Raw genomic sequence first — 8314 nt, 5'->3', positions numbered from 1 at the left:
GGCGGGGGGGGGGAATGCAGAAATAGAGATATTTAAGTAATATTTAGTTAGAGTAACAGTTTAATTGCTTTTGGCCAGCAATCCAATTTCACAAATGGAATTAGTACGAGTACTTGAAACATTAATTATAATAAAATCAAATTAACTGAAGCTGCTATTAGAATAATATTTGTTTTAATTAGACACCAAGAGACCATCATAAAGCCAGGAAGAGGAATATAATTGACTGAATCAACGACAGTATATGTGCATTTCATGGCTTAATTACAAGAAGGGTAGTGGACTTCTGTCATACAAAATCTCTAGTTTAAAGTGTTCATACTGAAATTAAAACCTTTTACTCCAAAATCCTTTGTTGATCTGTTAATAATAATAATATTCTAAACATTAGGACAAAGGAGACTTACATAAAATTATGATAAAATGTTTTAAATTAAAAACACTTTAAAAGAAGAGGTTGCCTTTTATAGACCAGGGACACAGGCATGGTCAGATAGATAAGAAGTTTTCTTTAAGTAAATTCCTAATAATATTTAATCCTTTAGCATTCAAACCGGCCATATTCAACTCATATATTCTACCTGCCTTATGTTCAAACCAGCCAAATCTGGCCTCTGAAGCTGGAACCAAGTAGTTGCAAAGCAAATTTCTTACCACACAAGTGACAACTGGCAAATCCCTTAACCCCACACAGCATATCTAGAGTAAGAAAGCCTGGCGGAGCCCATCCCTCTCCAAGCTAAACTCACTTCTACAGCTGAGAGGACTGGAACAATGTGAAATGAAGAGTTTTGCTCAAGAACACAATGGATCGTCGGGTCCAGGGATCGAAACTATAATTTCATAATCGTAAGTCCAACACCCTAACCACTAAGCCATGCACTTCCACTAGTGGTGCCCATTTCTACAGCTGAGTGGACTGGAGCAACATGAAGTGAAGTGTTTTGCTCAAGAACACAATGCATCGCCCGGTCCAGGGATCGAAACCACAATCTTACAATCGTGAGTCCAGCACCCTAACCACTAAGCCACACGCCCTCCACCTTACCAGACACAGCCACCACAATAAACAAATCATCTGTGCAGGTTGTTCAGCAAAAGGTTGTGGAATCCTCATCTGCTGTTCACAACAGGAGAGTCCTCCTCCTACTCTTCCTCCTCCACCACCACCACCACCACCACCACCACTACTGAGGCCCATTGCAAATAAGAGACTAGATTACAAAACAATAGTTGTGTCTGTGCTTACTTGTTATGCATTCCACTATTACATTGACACAATTGATTGAAATTCATTCATTATGGAATAATAATGTATTTGTTTAGGGGGGAAAAACCCCCAGTTGATAGATGTGGATATATAGCAATTCAAAATTTTTAATTAAAAATACATATGTATGTCAGCAAGTACATCAGAGTACATCATTCTCTAAGGCTGCTCTACACCATTGCTGATTACACACACATGCACACTAATATTTTTTATTTCTTTATTGCCCGCAAGAGGCTAAACATAGAGGGGACAAACAAAGACTGACAAAGGGATAAGTCAATTATATTGACCCCAGTGCGTAACTGGTACTTATTTAATCGACCCCGAAAGGATGAAAGGCAAAGGTGACCTCTGCGGAATTTGAACTCAGAATGTAACGGCATCAAGCTTGCCATGGGCATCAATGTTCCCGTGTAGCAGGAACAGATTTATATAACAAAAGAAGTATGCTCATATATAATACACACTTGAGTATAATAATGTTCACCCTTAATTATTGATAATGAAATCTCAGGAAAAAAAATCTTTCACGTATAATATGCAAACTTATTATGTTTTGAATTTAGTCTGGTTTATTACAATTGCTATATAAAATATTGAATATCTGCACTTTTACTACCCTTACCAAGTACATCTGTTCTATTTTTAAAAAATGGCATCCTAAACAGAGTGGCTGTGTGGTAGGCGTAGGTGTGGCAGTGTGGTAAGTAGCTTGCTTACGAACCACATGGTTCCGAGTTCAGTCCCACTGTGTGGCACCTTGGGCAAGTGTCTTCTACTATAGCCTCGGGCCGACCAAAGCCTTGTGAGTGGATTTGGTAGACAGAAACTGAAAGAAGCCCATCGTATATATGTGTATGTGTGTGTGTGTGTGTGTGTGTGTATATGTTTGTGTGTCCCCCCCAACATCGCTTGACAACTGATGCTGGTGTGTTTACGTCCCCGTAACTTAGCGGTTCGGCAAAAGAGACCAATAGAATAAGTACTAGGCTTACAAAGAATAAGTCCTTGGGTCGATTTGCTTGACTAAAGGCGGTGCTCCAGCACGGCCACAATCAAATGACTAAAACAAGTAAAAGAGATCTGGCAGTGATTTTTGAACTTTAATGATGAATGCCGTCAACATGTACTTTCAGTAATCAACATTGTGGAAAGTGCCTGATCAGTGCTTCAGATATAATCAATGCTGTCGAATGAAAAACTATCATAAAATGGTTTATGAAGTTAATCTCTCAGCCATTTAATCTATGGCAATAAATTGTCAGGCTTTATGAATCTTCCAAATGTAAAGCTAGGTTTTAATTTAAATATTTAACCCTTCTGACACCGACATGCCTGAGACACCCACCAACCCATCCACACCCTGGTTCCACAATACAAAAGTGGTGTAAATTAAAACCTTCCATCAAAACTTCACATTAATTTCTTCCAAACACCAGCTTAATAATGACAAAGTTGTTTTTATTAAATTCTTCATTGTTTTTGAAATCAATTGAAACAAAGTCAATGTATTTCAACTGAAATGTGCAGACAAAAGAGTTAAACATGACAATTTTAAAAACCTAATTTATTTTACTGAGCATTTAAAAAAAAAAAGACTGTTTTTTTTTTTGTGTGTGTGTGTCACATATAGCAATTACTTTTTTAACTTTTCACTTTTCAGTTTGACAAGCTTGTAAAAATTTTATCGAATATTTCTGAGGAACCCATATAGCAGGGTGAAATCACATTATCTGAATAGACACTTGGATTTTACATATCATGGACAGGAGATTCAGTTGTTACCACACTGCTGGACATCTGTCACTGAGGAACCCACAGCAGGGTGAAATCACGTGATCTGAATAGACACTTGGATTCTACATATCATGGACAGGAGATTCAGTTGTTACCACACTGCTGGACATCTGTCACTGAGGAACCCACAGCAGGGTGAAATCACGTGATCTGGCAGTTCCAGTGGCCATAGCAGATGATTCTCATCTGTCAACAATATAATTACATGGGCTTTTATGCACCGCATGTTCTTGAGAGATCCTCTCAGGTAAATAACACAGGTATTTCCAACCACACACACACACACACACACAAAATTAATGAACTCATGTACTTAGTCACACCAGTTGCTTCACTTATAAGCTTTTTTTTTCTCTTGTATCAGTACTTTTTTTTCAATTATATAGCTTTTCTTTCATAAAATTTCTTCTGCTGTTTTTTCCTGTCCCCAATCATTCACACCTCCTTCCCTCCCTCCCTCCCATCCACCATCCACCTGCTTTCTCCTGAAGCCTCATGCTCCATACCAATAAAGCTATCACTGTAGGTGATTGATTCTAGATTTGTCCTTGGTATTCATTTCATCGGATCCACATTCAGACTGACAAACAATCAATACCCGCCCACCTTCCATGCAAACTGATAAGCCTCTTATCCCACCCTACCACCACCACCACCACTGCATACATATAAGCACAATTTTTAATCTGCAACCAGATATACTTAGCATACAAACAAAAGGCCTTGAAAACACCAGGTAATAAAGCATTAACAGTTTATTCACTTCCCACAGTGCTAAAATACAAACATTATAAATCTCGAGATATCAAAGCTACGACTGCATTATGTGATGCAGCTAAAACTCAATCATATTTCCAACAAGAATTAATTAAGTCTTATAAATTACAATTACCTTTGATGGTGGCTTGCTCCACAGAAGTTATGCTGACCCATTTTCAGGGTCAGAAATATGTATTTGTACAGACTGGCAACTAAACTATTACAAAGTGAAAATTCATCCTCCATTAGAGTACTGTTTACATATATAAAAGCAGAACTTCTTAAACAAATGTCTTCTACTATAGCCCCAGGCCTACCAAAGCCTCGTGAGAGGATTTGATAGACAGAAATTCAAAGAAATCTGTCTAAATATATATATAGCTTTATTCTTTTACTTGTTTCAGTCACATGATTGTGGTTTTTGTAGTTGAACAAATCGAACCCAGGACTTACTCTTTGTAAGCCTAGTACTTATTCTCTTGGTCCCTTTTGCCAAATTACTATGTTAATGGAACGTAAACATACCAAAATCTGTTGCCAAGCGATGGTGGGGGGACAAACAGCTTAATGGTTGAATAAGCTGTTAGTTGACTATAAAATAGATTCAACTTGATTCTCAGTATTGAGTCCCCATTTAGCAAATATCCTCTTGTTATTTTAAGCTAGCTTTAGAACAATTATTTCAATATAATACTTTTAAATATACGTGTATTATAGTTTGAGAAGAAGAAGAGTAACAATGACTGCAAAGTTTCAGTCTACTTGCTTTCATTAGAAGGCTAACAGGTCAAAACTTCGAAGTTACTGTCACCCGTCTTCTTGTAGAAGTATAATAAATATACTTACAAAAAAAAGTATTGAATAGTTCTTCAGTTTAAGGTTAAATTGTTTCTACATAAAAATAAACAATACACACGTCAGAGATTGAGAGGGAGGGAGAGGGTTTTTACTGTAGTCAATACTCGCAAGTAAAACAAAAAAAAAAGCAAAAAGCAAAAGAACTTCTAATTGTTGATTTATTATTACTCTGATTTCCAGCTCACCTTGGCTTTCATTTGTCAATTTAATGCACTCTCAGGTCTGATCTCACTCATTATTTGTCAATATACCTGCTCCCTGTCCTATTATCATAACATCTGTTGTTTTACTGTAAATATCTGCGACTGCATTGCTCTATAGAACCATAGTAACTATTTGGGGGGAGCTGGGGTGCAGGCACACGATCTGTTTTGCTCGTTAATGGATTGATGGCTCTTACGAGATCCAGTTCACATCTTGTAATGTACTCAACCCTCTACCATAAATATAAAAAAAGCAGGACACAAAAGTCTTTAAAATATCATGCGTGTATATAAGTGTGTGGTCGTGTGTGTTTTGTATCAGTGGATTGTCATCGATCATCAGATGTTCGATAGAGAATGATCACATTTATACGCAAAGTCCAGTATTCAATATTCGAAGTATATATCCAGAATCTTTGAAAACGTGTGTGTGTGTGTGCATACGTATATCTTCATGCATCCATCTCACTGCTTCTTGTCGCAGCACAAATTCCAATACTCAACAAAGTTCACTTCTAATCTGCGATGACCATCATAAATAGGATCATAAATCAGGATGATCATCATAAGTAATCTTTTCTACTCTAAGTACACAGCCCGGTACTTAATTAAGTACACGCAACTGGTACTTAATTTATCGATCCCGAAAGGATGAAAAGCAAAGTCAACCGTGGTAGAATTTGAACTCAGAACGTAAAGATCATCATAAATAGTATCATTTGTTTTTTTTCCATACATGCATGCGTTGGATGAGTACATATTACTGAGATATTGTTTTACAGCCAGATGCTCTTCCTGTCACTAACCCTTACCGGTTTTTCAAGCAGAGGATTTGCATTTTTTTTTATTCTACACATCTTCAAAGGTGCAGTGTCAACAGATGATTTGCAAAATCTGTTAACATAGTATGTTAACAAACATCACCATTTGCTGGTAACACTTCTCACATGAAGCAGACATGCATGTGCGCATATGCACACACACACACACACACAGGCATTTCTACATTATATTACTTGCTTTTTAATAATAATATAAGAGGAAATATTCCAGTTTCTAAAGAGGACAATGTAACGAAAATAATGTATTTTCATTAGTAGCTAACGACCATTCAGAGTCTGATTAGCAATAATTACCAAAGGCCAACAAATTAAAATAATCAAACACTCAGGAATACAAACAAATCAGTTTAAACCAAACAAAATAAATACTCAATAATTAGAAGTGAAAAAATAAAAGAGACTATTTTAGGTAAAAAAAGAACACTATTTAATCAATAGGGGAGAGGGGGGGGCACAAATGTCAGGTTTTGAAGGTGTGGTCTGAGAAATATTAAATATTTATCCCTTTAGCATTTAAACTGACCATATGTGGCCAAAATAGTCTATTTGTTTTATCAACCAGATCTGGCTTCTTATACCTACCCTATAATGTCATTCTAAAAATAATTGAAATCACATCATTGAAATCTCAAAGCTATCAGATAATGCATGATTAATTCAAAACAATGTGAATAAATAAACGTTACATTTGACAGAGCAACCTGAATGCTAAAGAGTTAGAGGAAAGATTTTTATTTGAAGCAGCACCGATATTGTGAGCCTTTAACGCCAGGGGTTCCCAAATGGTGTGATGCAAAATGTAGCTAATGGCATAGTGAAGACAATAAAATTTTGTTTTATGTCTGTTTTTCCATGATAGCATGGGTCGGATGATTATATTTTATAGAGGGGTTATTGCCAACCCTTATCTGTATTTTGAGTAAGCGTTCCCATTCCACTCGTCTTTGAAAGTGTAGAGCTACTGAATGTTTGTTGACAGGGTAAATGTCAACAACAATCACAATCCATAGCTTGTTCATGTGAAACACAAAGTGTTAACATATTCAAGCACACACACACACATAATTTCTGTACAGTTTCTTCCTACTGAATTCACTCACAAGGCATTGGTCAACTCAAGGCTATAGTAGAAAACACATGCCCAAAGAAGGTGCCACACAGTGGGACTAAACCTGAAACCACGTGAATGTGAAGTGACTTTTGAACCTTACACATTGAAATTCTAATGTATCAAGCTAAGCTAACTTTACTTCATTTTCTAACTAGAGTACTTTGTAATTGTCTAGATGTTAATCATGGACATCAATAAACTCAAATATATAAATATTTTCGTTTAATACATTTTTATATACACACACACACACACACACATATATATATATACATGGTTTTAAGGGTGTCACAAAAGGCCTGGTTGGTGGCCCAACCTTCCTAGTTCTTTTACAGGGCTTAGAAAAACTGAAGGACAGCTGCAATAAGAGTGTGAATCTGAGAGGGGAATCTGTTGAATAAAATCTGTTTTCTTTTACCCAAAGCCAGGAACTTTTCAGCACCCCATCATATTTTCAGTAATATCAGGAATATGCATTGGTGTTTTATTATTCAACCATCTCACTGTAATATTTTATTTGTGTTGCAACCTGAAGATCTTTATCACTTTCACTATTAAAATCGTCTTCCTTGAAAGATGGAAATTCAGACACATCTATATTTGATTTATCCAAAGACAAGTCACTGTTAATTTTTTTCTCTCTCCATTTTCTAAGTCTTCAAGTGTAAATCCTTCCAAGTTAGAAATTGCTATTTGCTGAAACCATATCAGTAATTCCAAAACAAATCAATCTCCACTTCAAACATCGAAAAATACCATGTGTTGCCAAAAATTTCACAGCATTTACAGTGATATTTAGGCATAAATAACTTTATCTTGCACAACTTCATAACTGAGATTTTGATGATGCAACTGTTTATTTTTAGAATGATTATCACAGAATTGGTTTAAGAGGCCAGATTTGGCCAGTTTGAACATAAAACAGGTAGAATATTTAGACCGCATACGGCTAGTTTAAATGCTAAAGGGTTAAACATATTCCTGTAAAAATCTTTGTTGAGATTAGAATATGAGTTGGGCATTGTGTTATCAGTAAGCAGAAACATGACAAATGGTGTTCCAAGGTCCAATCTAATGTAATTCCTTTATATAAGTCCTCACCATTTTTTGGGAAGTAATTTTCCATAAACATTTGAATTAAAGGGCATTAGTCCAGGCACATAAGGACAGATGGATAATAAACCACTACACTAACATATGAAAAAGAAAAAAACAGACATGCAAAAAAGACAAACCAAATGAACATATACATAGGTGCAGAAATGGCTGTGTGGTAAGCAGCTTGCTTACCAACCACATGGTCCCGGGTTCAATCCCACTGCATGGCACCTTGGGCAAATGTCTTCTACTATAGCCTCGGGCTGACCAAAGCCTTGTGAGTGGATCTGATAGATGGAAACTGAAAGAAGCCAGTTGTATATGTGTGTGTGTGTATATATATATATATATATATATATATATATATATATAT

The 8314-nt window shown here is 36.2% G+C and overlaps 1 protein-coding gene across 1 annotated transcript in view; it reads right to left on the bottom strand.

Moving 5' to 3' along the window:
- Nucleotides 1-8314, bottom strand: part of LOC106876777 (uncharacterized) — a 29851-nt gene that overhangs the window by 13628 nt on the left and 7909 nt on the right. The gene's annotated exons all lie outside the window — the stretch shown is intronic.

The sequence above is a fragment of the Octopus bimaculoides genome, chromosome 25, assembly GCF_001194135.2.
Source record: "Octopus bimaculoides isolate UCB-OBI-ISO-001 chromosome 25, ASM119413v2, whole genome shotgun sequence".
In the NCBI taxonomy this organism is placed as follows: Eukaryota; Metazoa; Mollusca; class Cephalopoda; order Octopoda; family Octopodidae; genus Octopus; species Octopus bimaculoides.
This window is presented reverse-complemented; position numbering and strand designations above follow the sequence as displayed.